Raw genomic sequence first — 18,821 nt, forward strand, 5'->3', positions numbered from 1 at the left:
CTCTGGGCTGGCAAGAGTTTAATCCCTCAGAAGCAGGTATTAAGTATGCTTAAATTATAAGGAAGAGTGCTGAGTACTGGGCTCCCAAGGGGCAAGGGAGAACAGGACATAGACTCTGCTCTTGAAGTCATCTAGATAAATTTTATCACTCTTTTTAGTGGTAAGACAAGAATTAAAAAATGTTCTCTTCTCCTCTTATCCCTCCCTCCCTCACTCCCTCCCTATAGTCACTCACAATGCTGGAAATATATCGGAATTCCTGTTTAATTTTCCTCCCCCTCACTTGGAGAGTACTAAGACTTGGGGAGCTGAGGAACTTTCATTCAGGCCCAGACTGGCAGGCCTCAGGCCTGGGCCAAGACTCAACCTGCTTCCCTTGGGCCCCTGCTGCCTTGTGGAGGTTCTTGAACTTTTCAGATGCTGCTGGGNTCCCTCCCTATAGTCACTCACAATGCTGGAAATATATCGGAATTCCTGTTTAATTTTCCTCCCCCTCACTTGGAGAGTACTAAGACTTGGGGAGCTGAGGAACTTTCATTCAGGCCCAGACTGTCAGGCCTCAGGCCTGGGCCAAGACTCAACCTGCTTCCCTTGGGCCCCTGCTGCCTTGTGGAGGTTCTTGAACTTTTCAGATGCTGCTGGGGCTGTGGTTTCCGGCTTCCTGAGTTCTCATACTCAGCTTGGTGTTGCAGATATCATACCCCAGTTCCTGTTTTGGAGACTGACATGCTCAAACTTAGTGATACTCTGAGTACATGGAGTCTGTGGGGTCATAGCTCTAGTGTTTTAGTTTTCCTCTTTTCCCTTACCTGGTTGTAAATGCCTTGGGTTACATAGGACAAAGTATAAAGGTTTGCTGGGTAGAAGCTGAGAAAGATCACTTTTCGAATTGAATATCTTATCTCATGTTAGGTCTTTAGTTCTGCTTCTCTTTACTAGGGACATTTTGACAACAAAATCAGAAGACTATCAGAGACTCTAGTAAGAGCTATCAAAAAATCGTTTGTGCAGAACTTAATAGTTTACAACACATTTTCTCATGATATTTAAATTAAATGTGACAATTCTATAGATATCCCATTTAGAGTTGGAGAAAAGCGATGCCTAGGGAGCGAAAGGACTCTTCTTTGCAGATCATGAATACCTCTTTTACTATTGTATACCTTGTGTGGATGCAGTGTTTCACTGTGGAGCTATCTTTTTATGGGTTGGCACCACAGTCCTGAAATTGTTAGATTCTTAGAAATAGATTCTTTTTTTAAAAAATATATTATTTATTTATCTTTAGAGGGGAAGGGAAGGAGAGAAGGAGAGAAATATCAATGTATGGTTGCCTTTTGTGCATCCCCCGCTGGGAGTTGGCCTGCAGGGAACTGGCCTGCAACCCAGGCATGTGCCCTGACTGGGAATCGAACCGCGATCGTGTGGTTCGCAGGCCCGCGCTCAGTCCACTGAGCTACACCAGCCAGGGCTAGAAATAGATTCTAATCTCTGAAATTGAGGCTGCTGTACAGTCAATCTTTCACTCATTCATTCAATCATGACTACTAATGCCTATCCTGTATAAAGAAAGGCTCTACCTAAGAAGGAATTGGGAAATTGAGACCAACTACTAGCGAGATACTGGGAAGGATCTTAAGGCAGAAAGGTGGATACTGCTAAGGAGGCAGTGGTAAGACTTGAGCTTCAGACCTGAACTTTGCAAACTAGACTCTGTGGCTAGCTAGCCATCAGTGAATGTCCAGTTTAGAAATTAGCAAAGCAGGTTTCTGAAGTTTTTTTTAATCAAAAAGAGTTTAACTCCCAAAGTACTTTACTCATATCTGTATCATTATTTTTATCTGGCCAGCGTAATTTTTTTCCCCTCTGTTTCCATTGAGGGGATACTCTTAGGGGTAGATTGTCTCTTTCTTCTTTCCTTGCCATCCTAGACTTTATCATGTGACCTGAGATTGACCAATTAACCACAGCTCCTGAGCAAGACTTGGCTGGACTGTTGATGTTCTGGGCCCCAACGATGTATTTCTTTATATTTCTCTTTTGCTTGTACTTGCAACAGTGTCTGTGCTAGTGCTTATAATAGACAAAAATAATTTTGACTTACAAGTTGTGACAATTTCTTTACCAGGTTATAAGCTCCTTGAAAGCAAGGCCTAAACTTTATCCTGTTCTTTGTCTTTGGTGCCCAGCCTAACCTGTCTCAATAGGTACAGGTCACATAAATGAAGAAACATGTTATATTTATACATAACTTTAGAGTTTGGGATTATTGACATTACTGTGGTTGTGAGGCAAAAAAATTCAATACCTACTACCACGGTCACTAACAGTTGAGGAACATCATGTTGATGAAAACTAGAGAGTACTGGGAAGGTCCTTTCTTCCTCTATTTGAGTACTTGGTGAAGTTCACGTTGGTGGTTCTGGTCCTCAAATTCCTGAAGTTTTTAATTTTTGATTTGAATATGGAATATCATTAATTTGCATGTTATCTTTGGGCAGGGGCCACACTAATCTCTATTATTTTTGTACATATGCTGAGGAAGTGAGCACAGCTGAAGCTTTTGTCCCTGGTTTCCCGGAACCTCTTTCTAAGCACTGCCCTCTGTCCTACTTCAGCTGAGGTAGGTCCCTCTTCAGTCTCCAGTCCTGATATGAAAAGCATCTCTCCTTCGGACTCAGGTCATGGAGATTACCAATTTTCCTGATATTATTCTCTTTCATCCCTTCCACAGATACGCATACAATGTCTATTATTTGTCAGCTTCTGGCAGTTCAGTAGGTACAGGATAGTCCCTAACTCAAATTCAGGACATAGACAAATACAACCAAGAGAACACACAAATGAAATAATAACAAACTGTTGTGCTCTGTTGGAAATTGCAGTGATAAGGTAGACAGTAATTGCCATGGTGAAATGTGTGATAGAGGGAAGAACTTTTAGATACTGTAGTCAAAGAGGATTTTGCTGAGGAGATGAACTGAGATCTACATGATGAAGAGTCAACTTTGCAAAAAGCAACAGCTTATTCAATGGCCAAGCAGCTGGAGAGAGCTTGGAAAGAGCCATGGAAACTGACAGAAAGTCAGTGCGCCAGATGAGGGTGAGCATGGATGGAGGATGCAGATGGATAGATTGATTGGTTATTTTAATCAGGACAGTGCCATGATTAGATTTACATTTTAAGAAGCGAAATCTGGCTGTTCTGTCATCTTTAGTGTTAATAAAGTTACTATTGTCCTCTTAAATTACAAATGTTTAGCATTTCTTCTTGGGACTTTCCAAGTCCCACTGGGAAAATATCCCTGAACGTTCTGGGGTAGGTGCAACTCCACTCTTGGTTCCCAGAGGAAAAAATACAGCTCCTCCTAACACTGGCGATTGGAACTCTTTCTTAGGGTTAATGAGGCAGAGTGGAGGAGGAATTAGTACAAAGGCCCTGAGGTGGAAAGGAACTTAGTTTGAGGACTTGAAAGCGGCTGGTAAGTGGGGAAGCTGGATGTGCGGAGAATGTGAGAAGCAGGTTAGGTGCAGACTTCCAAGAGCCTGATAGATAGGGTTTCAGTGAAGATCCCACTGATCTTAATCTGAAGAACGGTGGGAAACAGGCTTCGGCCAGGGATGCCTGTGATTATATTTGCGTTTTGAAAGCTTCCACTTTCTGCGTGTGAAGATTGATTGGAAGGGGGAAGAGTGATGGGCTGAAGTCGACTATCATCTACGAGAGACGTGACGATGGTCCACACTGTGGTGTTGTAATGGTACGGAGAGAAGTGGAAGGCTTCAAGATGCATTCAGGAGGCAAAATTAACAGGTGATGGAGCGTCCAATCTTGGGCTTCGAGGTTATGGGCGAGTGAGGACTTCAAGCTCTAGATCAAGGGCGTCGGCCGGGTTCCCGCGCCTCAGGGTAGTGGGCGTGGCCCGCCCGAGCTGTCGCCAAGGTGATCGGGTTGGGCGGGGCCGAGGGCGGGGCAGCTGGGTCGCTGCGTCATTTGGTGGTGGCGAGGGTGCGTGTGTGTGGGGGGCGGGGGATACGCTAGGCGCGTCCCGAGGGTCACGTGGTGCGCAGCACGCAGAGTCCTTCTGTCGGTTGGTCCTGAAGCGGCGCAGCCGGAGCGGGGCTGTGAGGTGAGCTCGCGGTGAGGCGCGGTGAGGTGAAGCCGGCTGGTGGAAGTCGGGTCCGGGCGGGCCCGCGCCGGCGCGTGTCGTGCGGGCGGGGACGGTGACGGACGCCACCGCGGCTCCGGTCCCCTGCTCGGCCCTGCTCCCCGCCTGGCCCGTCTCGCCCTGCCCGGAGGGAGGCCCGGGGACCGCTGCTGAAAGCGTGGCGGGCGTGCGAGCAGCGCCCAATCCCCAGGGCTCCCGACGGGAGTGACGGTTGTGTAGGCCAATCAGCGCCGGCCGAGGGGGCTGGGCCGCGGGGTGCGGGCCCGGGGCGCGGAGCGGGCCGTGTTGGGGGTGGGGGGCGGCAAGCGCCGGGGCTAGAGCCTGAGCTTTGTGGCCCGCGAGATCGCCACCACCAGCTCTTCCTGTTGCCTTGTTATTTAAGATCGCGTGTTTTTAAAAAATTACTCTTTCATCATATTCTGGGGAGCACACCCCTTTTCTCAAGCCCCCGACTATGGGAGTGTCCCTTTTCTCTAGTTTTGAAAATGTGGGTGGGGCACCCCTTTCCTTAAGCTCCTGCCCTGGGGTTTTATCTCAGTTTCCAAAGCCCCTTCAAACTGAGGATGTATCCCCTTTCCCAGGCCCCCCAAATGGGAGGACACTTCCTTTTTCGAGGCTTCAATCTGAGTAAGCACTCCCTTCTCAAATTTGGACCTTTGGCCCGTTAATGAGTCTGTCAAGTCTGGGGTTCAATAACCAAAGTTTTGGGGCACTTATTTCCACAAATCCAGGGGAGACTTCCAGGCCCCAAATCAGGCAACCTGCTTTCCAGAATTTTTTAAAATTTAGGGGCCACTTCCTTTCCCCAACCCTTCAAATCTGAGGTGCACCTCATTTCTAGAGACTACTGACAATGAGATCCAAATCCTGAAGTTTAAGGTTACATATTTTCAATTACACAAATAAGGGGATTCGCTTATTCCAGTCACTGTTCTTGGGTTTGTACCCTTTTTCATGAGTTCCCCAAATAGAACTCTTTCTTCCTGGGGGAGACTCATTTCCATATCTGAGTGCACTTGTTTCTTGTGCCCCCAAAATGTACGGGATGCACCCCTTTTGGTTGCACAGTTTTCAGGATGCAGCCTCTTCCTGATACTTTTTAAATCTGGGAGGGTACATCTTTTTTCCGAGTCCTCTCATTCCCAGGTGATGGTCCATGTTTTTTGAGCTTTTCTGCCATCGAAGACATTTTCCTTCCTTAGTTTCCTTCCGTTTTTGGAACCCCAATTCCTTCTTGGTGCTCTCCCTTTCTGGTCAGTGCACCCATTTCCTCTTCCTTAATGAATGTTTTTAGCATAGCACTTTCTCTGCTTCTGTGGCCTTTTTTGCCCCCAAGCACGTTTTCTATAGTCCCACCTTCTGAAGTCCCCTTCCCCAAGGGGAGGATTCCCCCTCCAAAAGGGGTGCCTGCGTGTTTTCTTTTGTCTACTTTATCTTTCTGGGTTTTTTTGCTAACTGAAACTTTTTCTCTTGGCTTGCCCTGTCGCCAGGGATTTTTCTGGTTTCTGACTCTTTGGATACTCCCCTGCTTAGTGGTGGCTGTACAGATTTTCCCTTTCTTCCCCTAGCACTGGAGATGGCCTCAAGTCAAGGACTGCCAGATGCCCCAAGTGCTGCATTTAAACTGGAAAGGAATCTCCTCCCATATCTTGGGTTATTCACAGGACTGTTAATCCTCCTGGTGGTTTGCTTCCTATGACATTCTGGATAGATGAATATGGTTTTCTCCTTTGCTTTATTTTCCTGTATTGGGAGGAGGGAACCCTCAGGAAATTCTTCTAGCCTTGCTTTCAGTGCAAAAGCTTCCCTCCCTGCATTGGCTTTCTTTCCTTTTATCAAGAAAAAGAGGTCATCGGAGGAATTTCCTAGTCATTCTTTTTGTTCTTGTCCCTGGGGTGCAGTTGGGGGGTGGATCCTTATCTCTCCCCGTCACCCTCTCATCTGTGAAGCCTTGCTCCCAACCCCCACCTTAAAATCTACAAATATTTGGGATTTCTTGTCTCTTAAGAATCTCTCAGTAGGCTCTTTCTTTTATATTTCTCTATCTTTCTAGATTTTGCTCCGGGCTTCTCAGCCTTAAACCCCTTAACCAGATTAGTTTCTCCACAGCTGGAATTCCAAGTGCTTATGGGATAATGACACCTCTGACCTTTCTCCCTTTTGAGAAGTACTTGAGTGTGCAGCTGTATGAGGCCTGAGTGGGGGAGAGAGTTTGGGCCTGAGAAGCTACCCTGGCAGGAGGAGGCAGGAAAAGACTGCATTTTTAGGAACACGTCCTTTTGAATCTCATTTAGAGATTGGATGTTTGCCAAGCACCTGCTTCTTAAGGATGCTGGGGGGATTTACTGATTGATACTCTGAGGAACCTGTAGGAATTAATGGGGCTTGTGGAGAAGTGTTTGAACTGTGTTGGAACTTGAATAAAATTAATCATTATTGTATTTTCAGAACAACTAAGCTGTTTTATAATATATTTCATGTTCATGAAAGCCCTAGAGCTAAGATGTGCTATTTCAGGGTGTGAAATAGATCATGTTTGATCATTTGGTCATTAATACATACCAGATTCATTAAAAAACATTGGAGGTCTGTCTGAGTGAGCAGTACCCAATAAAATATGGTCTATGGAAAGTGAACAGGTACTCTTATCTCTTCATTTGCCTGTTTGGTACTTTATCTGTGTACTGCTAAGTACAGTGCATCCAAAGTATTCTACACTGCTTCTTAAACTTGAATGTGCTAATAAATCATCTGGGGTTGTCGGGGGTGGGAGGGTGGGTCTTGCTAAAATGCTGATTCTGATCCGGTAGGTTTAGGATGTGAGCTGAGTACCTGCATTTCTAATTCCCAGCTGTTGGTAGTGTAATTGAATTACATTTTGAATGGCGAGATTCTATACACAAAGCCAAAAAATATTGCTGTGAAAATAGGAAGGTGGTGGTTAGCCTTATGGTGGGGTATTATGTTCCATTTTCTCTTTATCCAGACACACGTCCCTTAAAGTTTGTACAAGGCATGGCCCCCTTCTGAGGACTGCTATGCTGAAAAACAATTATTCTAGCTTTTAGCTTTTAAAACCATGGCTAAAACTTCTCCAGGAATTAGATTTTTATGTATTTTGTCATATTTATTATTATTTTCGCCTACCTTTTCCCAAAACCTGAGTGTTCCCCTTCAGGTTCCATGATAGCTCACTTAATGGCTGTAGGCATAGTACTCCCCTTTGTGCATGAATTAAATCTTACTCATTCTTCAATTCTGAGACGTCAAGGTAGTCTCTAGTTTTTTACTACTATAAACACTGCTTTCTGCACAAACACATTTTGCCCAACCGTGATTATCTTCCTAAGATAAATTCATAGATGTAACTGCTAAGTCAAATTACATGCTTATTTTTTAAGACTTTTAATGAGTACTGCCAAAGTGACCCGCACAAAGGATGCACTGGTTTATATTCCCAGTAACAATGTATGAGAGTGCTCTTTTTAAAAACAAGATATGAAATGCTGCTCAATTTTTTTTGTATTTCCCCTGAAAATTTGTTTGTTAAATTTTAAAAACTTTTTTTGTTGAATTTATTGGGGTGACATTGGTGACAATATTACACAGGTTTCAGGTGTATAGTTCTGTGACACATCACCTGTGTATTGTGTGTTCACTACCCCAAGTCAAGTCTATTTCCATCACTGTGTATATTTTGTCAAATTTAAATGTTGAAATAGATTTTTTTGCTTAAATGTGAACATAGTTCTTGACATAGAATCATTATATCGTACTTTATACTTGATATAATAATAACCAGCCTGTCTGTCTGGTTCCTCACCTGTCATCCTACCACGGCAGGGAGTCTGAGATACCCCAAGTAAGCAAGGTCACAGGTGTTGGAATTTTCAAGGATTCCTTGGTTTTCTAGGTTCTGGAAAGAGGTCTGGGAAAGGCAGTGCCTGGATCTTGAATGGAAGCTGCTGGCTTATCTCTCTTCGGGAGCTTCACAATGGTGAATGCTAGTGGGAAGATGACTTCCTTTGATGGGGATTATGCCTTATGATGTTCACTCTCCTTTTGTACTCACATCTCTGGTCTATTTCTTTTTTTTAATTTTTAAATATATATATTTTTTATTTTTAGAGAGGGGGGAAGGGAAGGAGAGAGAGAGGGAGAGAAACATCAATGTGTGGTTGCCTCTCACCTGGCCCTCACTGGGGACCCGGCCTGCAACTCAGGCATATGCCCTGACTGGGAATCGAACCTGTGACCCTTTGGTTCACAGCCTGAGCTCAATCCACTGAGCTACACCATCCAGGGCTCTAGTCTATTTCTAAGATTTAGTGGGTTTTTTCCTTTCTAAATGTCTTAGGTCATCTGTACCTATTTCCCTGGCTGTCAACTGTCATGGCTTTTCCCCAATATGATCCTATTCTGGGCTTTAATCAGGACAAACCTGAATGACTAGACTATTTTGTGTCCTGGTTCTCCACCCCCCCAACACCTCTCACATGAATGTCAGATCCTATTCAGTCACGGGTTTGATCTGGATTTGGCTATAGTCCCAGCTATTCAGTCACTGTGAGACCCCAGGCAAGTTACTTAATGCTGCTGGGCCTCACTGTCCCCATTTGTAAAGTGAGGGGCTGATTATCTCCAAGGTCTACCCTGCTCTGTTCCTTCCTCAGTACCTCGCTTAGAAACCCAATGTCTGGGAGCTTGTTATAGCAGATCCGATTTCTTCACGTGCTCTGTTGGGCAGGCTGCCAGTCATTCTCTTGTCCGAGTCACTTCTGCCACTGCCTGTTTTCTAGCCGAGGCAGCCAGTTTGTCCTTACACCCAACTTTAGCATACTTCTGCCTCCATGCCCTCTTCCAGTTCCATGCTTTATTTCATTCAAAACTGCCTAAACTTCTCAAAGAAGTCTTCCTTGAATTCTCTATTCAATGTTTGCTACTTCCCTGAATCACTGAGAGGGTGTCCGTAGTTTGTGTACAACATGTACATGTTTATTTTTAAGTTCTCTCATCTGATGTATATTTCATTTTTTATTGACTTTATTTTATTTTTTTATGTTTTATTAATTTTTTTAGAAGAAGAGAAAGAGAAAGAGAGGGAGAGAAACATTGATGTGTGAGAGATACATCCATCAGTTACCTCTCATACACCCCCAACTGGGGACTTGGCCCACAACCCAGGCATATGCCTTGGGCATATCGACTGGGTATCGAACCAGCAACCTTTTTTTTCACAGACTGGCACGCAGTCCACTGAGCTGCACCAGCCAGGGCTTTATTTACTGATTTTAGATAGCTAGAGAGACAGACAGACATACATTGACTTGTCGTCCCACTTATTTGTGAGTTCATTGGTTGCTTCTTGTATGTGCCCTGACTGCACCTGCAACATTGGTGTATTGGGATGACACTCTCTAACCAACTGAGCTACCCTGCCAGGGTCTGATGTATATTTAAGAAAATGGTCTCTTTCTCCTCCTCAGCTTTCTTTTTGCTTTGAATTAACAGTGTAGGTAGAATGAAATTTAAAAGTAAAGCAGGTGGTTTACTTTTGGTCAGAGTTTGGAGGAAGTAAAATGTAATGCTTTCAGCCCTCTTTTCCCAAGGTTTCCTTATCTATGGGGAATCAGGCACCTAGTATTTCTTCCTGGATTTTAAAGGTGTTTAGCCTTGGCCACTTTGGCTCAATTAGTTGGCACGTTGTCCTGTAAACTGAAAGGTGGTGGGTTCAATCCATGGTCAGGGCACATGCCTAGGTTGTGGGTTTGTTTCAGGTCAGGACGCATGTAAGAGGCAACTGATTGATATTTCTCTGTCACATCATGTTTCTTTCCCTTTCTTCCTCTCTTCCTCACTTCCTCAAATCAATAACACTGCCCTCAGGTGGGGATTAAATAAATGTATTAAAGGAGCTTAAATTCCCTATCTGAAATCTGAAAGTATCCTGACCTTTTATTTTTTTTAAAGATTTTATTTATTTATCTTTAGAGGGGAAAGGAGAGAGGGAGAGAAACATCAATGTATGGTTGCCTTTGGTGTGTCCCCTGCTGGGAGTTGGCCTGCAGGGAACCAGCCTGCAACCCAGGCATGTGCCCTGACTGGGAACCGAACCACGATCCTCTGGTTCGCAGGCCTTTGCTCAACCCACTGAGCTACACCAGCCAGGGCAGTATCCTGACCTTTTAGAAATTACTTCCAAGTGCACTTCATCCTAGAACACTCAGCCACAGATCTCCAGAAAAGAAATTACTAAGAACAATGATGAGAAATCTGGATTTCAAATAACTATCAAGGAGTAAAACTAACAAGTATTTGAGGACACCTCGAAGGTGGTTGCCTACACTGCCTGGAAATCAGGGCTCAAAACTATCTCTGTCTAACCTCCTAACCTTCCTTCCTTCCTTATCTTTCTAGGAAGTAACTGGGGGGGGGGGGGGCAGGGCTTACATTTTTAATAGGCATTTTTAAAATCAAAACCAAAATGTATCTTTAGAGTTTTCTTGGTTAGGTTAGATTGTAAATTTGGGAAGAAAAAGGGAGGATGTTGTTTGTCCCTGTTCATCTCTCAGCAACTGCCCTTTCAGATTGTTGACTGACTAACCTTGAAGTAATCTATTGAAAATTGAAACCCTCATTTGTAATGATGCTGTGACAACTTTGCTAGGTCTTGGGCTAGGTATTGAGCTGTCCTTTGCTTTGTTTGTTCAAATAATGAAGCAATGAGTGCAGAAATTCTGTAAAATTTTTTGAGCCTGGTATGAGTCACCAAGCATAAACAGTGCTGTTGTATGAAAGGGAGGTGGTGCTTGCCTGAATCAGTGGACTTTGGGGAAGGAGGGAGAGGAGGGGCTGGGGGAAGGACTTAAAATGATGGTTTTATTTGATGAGAGCTTATCCCCTGACCAGAACTCAGTCCTCAGATTTAAAAGGCTGACTCCCGGGTATCTTAGATGAATATTGGGGTTCTCTTTGTCCTAGTAGAAACCTGATTTTCAAGAGGTCTCTTTCCTGCATGGAAAAGATACATGGTTAGGTGGATTGACACGCCTTCCTGGCTTTTACAGTGCACAAGCAGGTGTCGGGATTTCTAGGTTTTGGAAACCTGATTTGGAAATGTGGGCATTTTATAGTAATAATAACTATAGCAAGCATTTTTTGGAGCACTCTGTTGGATTTAATTGAATCTTTACAACTTGTCTATTATCTTCATCTAATGTGTGAGGAAACTGAGAATAAGTAAGCTGCCCAAGGTTATTTGGCTAATTAAAGTCTGGATTTCTTGGTCCATAATCTTGGTTCTCTTACATCTTCCTCTCAACAGCTGTATTACTCTATTCCCCTGCCACCTCCTACTCCAGGTTTGAGTAAATCACTTTAATCACAATAGCAAATAAACAGCATCCTGGAACCCAGGACTGAGGCACTGCTGAGAGAAGGGGTGGCCTTGTCCCCCACTCCCCCAGCCTCCATTCCTGATCATGCAAATATCCCTTAATTGTAGAAGCTTAGCTCTTTTAGCTCAGGTTGCCTTTCTCTCTCTCTCTCTCTCTCTCTTTCTCTCTTTCTCTCTTTCTCTCTTTCTCTCTCTCTCTCTCTCTCTCTGGGCTCCTGGGCACAGAGGGTTTGGGCTGCTTAATTGCCCCAGGGAGTGGGACTGTTCTGCTCTCCAATGTGCTTTGATGACTAGGAAATCGGTCATGCTGTGACCTATGTGAGAATTATACATCTGCAATTCAGAAAAGCAAGTTCATTAGGCCACCTTTCATGCCCAGGCTGCGTGGTATTTGGTGGTAGGAACCAGGATTTGGAGACAGAATGCTTGAGTTTGAGATCCAGCATCTGTAACTTGTAACTGGGGCATGTGGCTTAAACCTTTTGGGCCTCTCACTGTGGCATAGGCTTCAGAGACAGATGTCTAGTGTGGCAAGTTACTTAACCTGCTTGGACTTCTGTTTCCATGCTCAAGTATCATCATAACTGCCTTCCATCGATCATTGGAAATGATCCTTTTTCCTATATTAATATTACCTTTTTCCTACATTTCCAGATCTGTAAATGGGAATAAGAAAACCTAATCATAAAGGTAGCAAAACTTGGTGAACTGTGAAGAGCTGAGTATATGTTATCATTATTTTTGTTTTATTTCTCTCACAAAGTGTAAAATCCTCTCATGGACCTCGTTTGTATCTTTTTTTAAAAACTATTTTATTTATTTATTTCTAGGAGGGGGGAAGGGAGAAAAACATCAGTGTGTGGTGGCCTCTGATGTGCTCCTACTGGGGACCTGGCCCACAACTCAGGCATGTGCCCTAGACTGGGGATTGAACCAGTGACCCTTTGGTTCACAGGCCGGCACTCAGTTTACTGAGCCACACCACCTAGCGCTGTAGTTTCTATTTTATGCTTACTACATCAGTAGTATCTGTAAGAGAAAGACACTTAAATGTTTTCCCTCATTTTCACACTAAAGGACATAGCAGTACTCCCTTAATATCATTAGTGTTTAGACATCCCAAGGGCCTTCTTTTTGAAAGCATTGTAAGTATAGCGCGTTTTGGAGGAGGTGCTGCTTTTCAAATTCCAGCTCTTCTAATGAACTGGTGACAGGGACAAGATACTGTGCTCTGAGCCTTCTTTCCCTCTCCTCTGTAAAATGGGATAATGCTGCCAACTTCTCTGCATTATTGGGAATGTGATATTTGTCAAGGATTTAGCCTGTGGTGAAGACTTAGTAAGTGTTAACCATTTCCTGGTATTGATAATAAAGGCCAGGAATAAAAGTTAGTATCTAAGAATAAGGTAATAAATTTATTGACTATTAAATCATTTATCTTTAAAACTCCATACAGTGAAAGCTTTGTAATTCAGGAAAATGTCTTTGGAGGCCCCATGAAGTGATGACTTCAACTCAAAATTGTTTTCCTTTGTAATATAGTGATAACTCAAGGAATCCTATAAGTTTAGTCAGGTATGTTTAAAAAAAGACTCCCTTTCTTGAGGGGAACCCACACAAACCCACTCCAGAGCTACTGACATTTATAGACTCGGACCTCCTTGTGAAAGAATACAGCTTTTCTTCAGCCTGGTGGGTAAAATTGTGATCTGTCTTTAGGTTGCTCATTTTTTGTGCTTTGCTTTCCTCTCCCTGCCCCCAATTAGTCATACATGAACAGTTCCTACCTCTACCTGCGGATAACACTTTTCAAAGAGTTTTTAAGTAATTATCTCTTTGAATCTCTACATCCCCACAGGGTGGTTGGTGATGATATTGGTGTCTTTCCTGTTTTTATTCCCGTTTTACCAGTTGGGAAGCTGAGGGTTATCTTTAACAAGCATGTGACTACCAGGTAAGGGTACTGCTTGTTAGATGCCAGCGGTGTGTATGAAGAGTTAAATACCTAGGAGAAATTGGCTCAGAAAGAGGCAATTTCAGCGTAGAGCGCTGAGTGCTCTGGCCCAGAGGACAGGCCCCGCTCATGTGGGAGAATACTGGAGTGAGCCCCTGGCCTAGTAAGCTCTTAGAGCAGTGCTGTGGTTGAGCCCTGTCCTGAAGGACCAGGCAGAGGAAGCAGCTTGTTTTGGGTAAAGGTCTGGAGGTTGGAACTGCAAGGAGTCTAGGTGTGTGTACTGCTCTTATTACTGTAAGAGCAGTAATAACCTTGAGAACTTACTGCATGCCAGCCCTGTGCTAAGTAATTTTTATCTTCCCAACACTTGTATGGTGGTGCTGGTGCTGTCCCCTTTTTTTCACAGATGAGGCCAGGGTTCAGCAGGGAAATGACTTGTGCAGGGTTATCTGGAAATGGTGGAGCTGGCATCCACACTAGTCTCACTCCAGAGTTCTGCTCATAAGCACTAAGTGCCACTGCCCCTCCGTTAGGCTTGCCTGCTTCCCTCTTTTTAAGCTCCCATCCAGTTTGGTTTGGTCATAAGGGCTAATTCACTGAAAGCCGTGATGGCACACATGGAGTAGCTTAAACTCAGTTCTGTTGGGAAACGGATGAACTGCTTTTATTTAAAGTGAGATACCGTTGACATGTTTTATTTATTTTATTTTTATTTTAAAATATATACATGGTATTTTACTAGACCATACACAATAAATTTTACTTGAAATTGACCAAAGAAGTAACCTGAACTATTTTATTAAAATTATATTTTATTGATTATGGTATTAGAGTCATCCCAGTTTTTCCTTCTTTGTCTCCTTCCACCCAGCACCGCCTCCCCCCCAATCCCTCCGGCAATCCCTACACCTTTGTAACCTGAACTGTTTTAAACAGAGGTGTCTTATGATGAGATTTGTGTTTTAGAAATATCTCTGTAGTAGCAGTGAGGAGGATTAGCAACAGTGCAGTAGTTGACTAGAGTCAGACTACCTGGGTTTAACTCCTTGCCCCAATACTTGCTGGCTTTGTCATTGGAACAGTTTACTTTCTGAACCTTAGCTTTCTTCATTTATAAAATAGGAGTAATAATAATCCTCATTATGAACCTGTGAGATAAGACTGTAAATAACATGATGTATATATAAGTACTTAGAATAGTGTTTGTCATAAAATAGGCAGTCAGATGTCAGTTTACGAGAGTATCCATTTGGATCTGGGGAGGGTGTGTCTGAAGGCTTTGAGCTCCAGCAGAAATTTGCAGTAATTGGATTAGAACTGATTGAGGGGGGTCTGAACTGGGCAACCACCCAGAAATGGGAGGGACCTAGAAGTAGGTGTTACAAAATGGTGTCTGATAGTGGGAAGCAAGGGCCATGCCCATTTTTCTAGCTTGACACATTGGCCAATCTTGGGGCTTTAAACTGATGGGGAGAAAAGGAGAAGGGACTAGTAAGGGTAAGACGATTAGCTAAGCGAAGTTGAGTAATGTGCCAAAGGTCATTCAGCAAATAAATTCTGGAGCCAAGTCTGGACACTAGGCCTTTTCCACTGGTTCTGGAATTTACATTGATTTAACCGACTCATTCTCAGTACTTTGAAATGGGTAAACGCAATGTGTGTTTGCTGTCTGTCTGATTTTTTTCTTTTTTTGGTCTGTCTGAATTTTAATTGTGGAAGGAAAAGTTAGATTCTTGGAGAAAACATTTCAAGGATCTGGGAAGCTGGTAAGGGAATTTTTTGGCCTATTTCTTTCCTCCCCTCCTTCCCTGACTCTCTCCTCCCCTTGCTTCCTTCCATAGCCCCTCACGATAAACTAATTCAGCTCTTTTTTTTTTTAATTTTCAGAGGGAGGGGAAGGGAGAGAGAAAGAGAGGGAAAAATATTGGTCAGTTACCTCTTGTATACCCCCAAATGGGGACCTGGCCCTTAACCAAGGGATGTGCCCTGACCAGGGATTGACCTTTTTTAAAAAAAATATTTTTTATTTATTTGTCTTTAGAGGGGAAGGGAAGGAGAGAGGGGAACAAATATCAATGTATGGTTGCCTCTGGTTTGTCTCCTGCTGGGAACTGGCCTCCAACCCAGTCATGTGCCCTGACTGGGAATTGAACCACGATCATGTGGTTTGCAGGCCCACGCTCAATCCACTGAGCTACACCAGTCAGGGCTAGGAATTGACCTTTAGACCTTTGGGTTGGCACTCAATCCACTGAGCCACACCAGCCAGGGCTTTTTTTTTTTTTTTTCTAAATATTGGTTTTAGAGAGAGAGAGAGAAGGGAGAGAGAGGGAAATATTTTTTTGTTGTTCCCCTTATTTATGCATTCATTGGTTGGCTCTTGTATGTGCACTTACTGGGGTGAACTCATAATGTTGTCGTTTCTGGAGGATGCTCTGACCAGTTGAGCTACCCATCCAGGGCTAGAACCCTTTCTAGAGCCTCATCAAAATGGTCCTCCCATGTCACTGACACTGATTCACATTATTTTGGTGGTTTTTTTCCAACAGTAGTTATCCTGCTAGAAATTATTGTCTTTGTGTGTATGTTTATTTTATATTTTGCCTGCCTTTCCCAGTAGAGAACAGGGTTTAGGTTGTCTCATCATTCCTATCTTGGTTTCCAGCACGTAGCAGGCGCTCAACTATTGAAGGAAGGAGGCCTAAAGATCTAGGAAGGAAGCATGTCTTTTTAAAAAAAATTGTTTAAATTGTTCTTTGATTTTTAGAGAGCAAGGGAGGAAAGGGGGGAGAGAGAGAGACATTGATTTGTCATTCCACTTATCTATGCATTTGTTGGTTGCTTCTTTTTTTTTTTTTTTAATTTATTTATTTTTAGAGGGGAAGGGAAGGAGAGAGGGAGAGAAATATCAGTGTATGGTTGCCTCTGCCGGAAACACACAATGTACCGTGTTTCCCCTGCCAGGAACTGGCCTGCAACCCAGGCATGTGCCCTGACTGGGAATCGAACTGCGATCCTCTGGTTCGCAGGCCCGTGCTCAATCCACTGAGCTACACCAGTCAGGTGCATTTGTTGGTTGCTTCTTGTATGTGCCCTGACCCAGGGATCAAACTTGCGTTTGACATATTGGGCCAGTGCTCTAACCAGCTGAGCTACCCCCGGCCAGGGCTAAGCATGTCTTTTACTTGAAATACCCTTTAATTGAAAGGGGGTGGCATTAAGTAGAAAAGATACTATCATGCTTTAATGGAGGTGAATGCAAGCCTGGTAGTAAGCAGTATTAGGTTATCCCAAAGCCTGTTCTGTCATTTCTTTTAAAAAATATATATATTAAGATTTTATTTATTTATCTTTAGAGGGGAAGGGAAGGAGAGAAGGAGAGAAATATCAATGTATGGTTGCCTCTCGTGAGTCCCCTGCTGGAAACTGGCCTGCAACCCAGGCATATGCCCTGACTGTTTCGTAGGCCCGTGCTCAATCCACTGAGCTACACCAGCCAGGGCCCTCCCTGTTCTGTCATTTCTGGTGATTGATAATCTTTCCTTGAGTGTCTCAGAGTTTATTTTCCCCTAACATTATCTCAGAGCTAACTAGTTGAAATATATTGTTTGATACCTCTGTTACTTTAATTCTTTATTATTTTGAGCCCTCAGTCCCTTCTCCTCAGAGCACAATGGGGTTGTTGAGGGTAGGACATATAGTTACCATGGCTACAGTGCTCTTTTTACTTCTCCCCAAATAAAACCTAGAGTCGTTATCAGTACATCATTAACTCTAAATGTATTATGAAATCTGAAGATTCTGAGGCCAAACAGGGGCTTTACAGATTTTTTTTCTCAAGTACTCCTTATAATAGGAGCCATTAATCCTAATTTTATGAGTTAGGAGAGAGAACTCAAAGGTATATCTCAGAGACAAATGTGGTAGTGATTAAGAATCTGGAGGAGCTACAGGGCTTCAATTCAAATCCTGACTCAGCCCCTTGCTATTCAATATATGGGCGTCCTGGGGTGTTCCTAATTTTAATCTCTTTCTCTGTTTATGAGGATTTATAATGGTACTTACCTTGGTGGTTGTTTTAAGGATTACATGACTTACTATACGAAGAGTTAGCTATTATTACCATTATAAAGGTTTTTTATGTAGGTCTTGTTAGTCTGCATAAGGGTAGTTTATATCTGCTCTCCTTTTGTAAGGTTATGTCACATCCTCAACATTTTAGTAGCATTCTTTATTTCATTTATTGGGCATCTGTTGAGCATCATTCTTTAACTTAATATTAGGTTTTGCTGACTGTTTTCTTGTTCTTCAACATGTGAACTATATTTAGCTACCCCAGAATCATATGTAAAGAGCCATTGCTTTCTCCTCATTTTCAGGAATGACGTATTTTTAACCAGGGCTGTATTCTGCAGATTAAAAATTACTGAATCTAAGTGTATAAGCAGTTTTACAGCTTGTTCCTTGCTTCCAGATCAAGGTTATAAAGTGATGGCTATAGTTAGGGCCCCAGGCAGTGGTTCACGGGGTCTAGTTTCTCCATAGTTGGGCCCTCTTAGCTTTTTTAGGTTTTGTCCTTTCTAAAAAATTGAATATTTCTGCTTGTTACATAATGATATGATAATTCTAACACAACATTTGAAAATCATCCAATTGCTAAATTTTCTTCAAATTATGTTTATATCTAACGAACGGCATGAATATAAGCAGAGCAACAACTTCTTTGGTAGGGTAAAGAGGAAAGGTCTTTGAGAAGTGGTTTGTTTACTTCTGGGAAAATCCTGTAAACTATACTAAGAGAAATGTCTCCTTTCTTGGAGGACCTTGAAAGCTGCTAGCTCCTCTGTACCCCAGTTTCCTTTCTGTACACATCACATTTAGTTTAAATATATCATTTGGTGTTTGTAAAGATCCAGTAAGATAGTGTAAGAATGACAGGGTTTTGTATATTTAAAAATGCTTTTAAAAAATGAAAAGAAATAGCCCTGGCTGGTGTGGATTGAGTGCTGGCTTGTGAACCAAAAGGTCACTGGTTCCATTCCCAGTCAGGGCGCAAGCCTGGGTTACTGGTCAGATCCCCAGTTGGGGGTGTGCAAGGCCCGATCCGCTGAGCCACACCAGCCAGAGCCATGGAAGTACATTCTTAGGTTAGAAAATTATAACAATACAGAAAGGTAAAATATGAAAAGTCAAATTTCCATGCTCTATTCCTCTCATTTAAAGCAACTACTTAAAACAGCTTCTTAATTTCTTCCAAGAAATAATGTAATGTTTCTGCTATAATACGATACACAGGCCTCTA

At 43.0% G+C, this 18,821-nt stretch overlaps 1 protein-coding gene across 1 annotated transcript in view; it reads left to right on the forward strand.

Annotated features, from left to right (window-relative positions):
- The first annotated feature begins 4,036 nt into the window (after positions 1 to 4,036).
- Positions 4,037 to 18,821, forward strand: part of PHF20 (PHD finger protein 20) — a 104,874-nt gene continuing 90,089 nt past the window's right edge. The window contains exon 1 of the mRNA XM_037043974.1: positions 4,037 to 4,130. The gene's annotated coding sequence lies outside the window, so the exon portion shown is untranslated. The remainder of the gene's footprint in view (positions 4,131 to 18,821) is intronic.

This window comes from Sturnira hondurensis, unplaced genomic scaffold (genome assembly GCF_014824575.4).
Source record: "Sturnira hondurensis isolate 20B ecotype Veracruz unplaced genomic scaffold, ASM1482457v3 Scaffold0004136, whole genome shotgun sequence".
NCBI classification, from domain to species: Eukaryota; Metazoa; Chordata; class Mammalia; order Chiroptera; family Phyllostomidae; genus Sturnira; species Sturnira hondurensis.